General features: G+C 52.9%; 1 long non-coding RNA gene across 3 annotated transcripts in view; it reads left to right on the top strand.

Moving 5' to 3' along the window:
- The window catches only part of LOC106734171 (uncharacterized), an 11,774-nt gene extending 10,511 nt beyond the window's left edge, over positions 1-1,263 (top strand). For all 3 annotated transcript variants that reach the window (XR_003548367.1, XR_001369903.2, XR_001369905.2), the window contains exon 3: positions 771-1,263. This is a non-coding gene — a long non-coding RNA (uncharacterized LOC106734171). The remainder of the gene's footprint in view (positions 1-770) is intronic.
- Positions 1,264-1,345: the final 82 nt, after the last annotated feature.

The raw sequence follows: 1,345 nt of genomic DNA, 5'->3' as shown, positions 1-1,345 counted from the left end.
CCCCCACCCCCACCCCAGGGAGAAGAGGGGAGGGGGCAGCCGGGGAGAAATAGAGCGGGGCACGAAGGCCCAGAGCTGCTAGGAGCTGCGAGCTGAGCTCGGAGGCCTGAAACAGGGCCAGCTCCTGCCCTAGATAGGGCGTCCGATGGCCTACTTGGGCCGGCCCTGGAGGTCCCCCGCGGGCGCCTCGCTCTCTGCGGAGGGGTGGGTTGGCTCCTAAAAGTAGGCTAGGGCCCCATGCCACTGATATGCAGCGAGATCTCTGAAGCATTCCCATCTGGATAGCACACCTGGTATTTACTGAGCACTTACTTGTTCAGAAGGTTCTCCATGCTGTAAATTGTTCCACCCTCATGACAACCCTGCAAGAGGGGAGGGATGGAGGGGTCTGATTGCTGCTTTGCATTTCTGTGGGGAACCTGAGATTTAGCCTGGAAAGCTGGCTCCCCAACTTGTAGTGTAAGAGGCCGGTAACAGCGGAGGTTAATGCTCCTCCTAGAACATACTATCCCCATCTGTAAATAGGATTGCTGAACAGGCCACCTGCGGGTTATCAGACAGACCAAATGAGAACCCAGGAAGCTGCCCAAGAAGTTAAATGCATTCAAATTTGGATGGCAGGTTGATATGATACTGTGCCTTAGTTTCCCTATCTGTTAAGGTGGGGGAAGGAGAAATACCCACAGCTGCCTCCCATGGGTGTGGGGAAGTCCACGGATCTTAGCTCGCAGAGTTCAGCATTGGTGCCAGGTATATAATTTGCTCCACAGATCTCAGCTGGGATGCCAGAAACTCATCACTGCCCCAAATATTTCACGGTATGGAACTATCAGGACACCGTCACTTCACATCTCTTAATCTTTTTCTTCTGGGAGTATAATAATAGTCTCTACCATACCAGTGTTCTCATCTGTATAATGGGGGTGATAGTGCCTTACACTGTTTTGAAAAGATTAAGTACTTTGTTACATGTTATTATTTTTATTATTATTATACTTTTAACAGATTTCCCAGTTATTCCCCATATTAAAAGAGACAGTACAGATAAGGCACTTACCACAGTGTCTTGACCTAACTATACGCTCAATAAATGATACTGTTTATTCCGTTCCTGGGTCCCCGACAAAGGGACTACAAGTACCAGCGGGACCTGCGCCTTCAGTAGGGGCCCCTCCGCCTGGCGCCGGCGCGGGATATGCCGGGAGTTGTAGTCCTCGAAGGCAGACCCTGCTTGGTCCCAACTTGGGGGAGGAGGTTGGAGAGCCGCCCTGCCGGCCTTTGAATTTTGCCGCGAAAAGCGCGCGTGGCGGCCCCCGGCCCCGCCCCCCGCAGGACGCGGCGCCGC

This window comes from Tupaia chinensis, unplaced genomic scaffold, assembly GCF_000334495.1.
Source record: "Tupaia chinensis unplaced genomic scaffold, TupChi_1.0 Scaffold149491_1, whole genome shotgun sequence".
NCBI classification, from domain to species: Eukaryota; Metazoa; Chordata; class Mammalia; order Scandentia; family Tupaiidae; genus Tupaia; species Tupaia belangeri.
The sequence above is the reverse complement of the archived record's forward strand: the minus strand, read 5'-3'. Positions and strand labels throughout refer to the sequence as shown.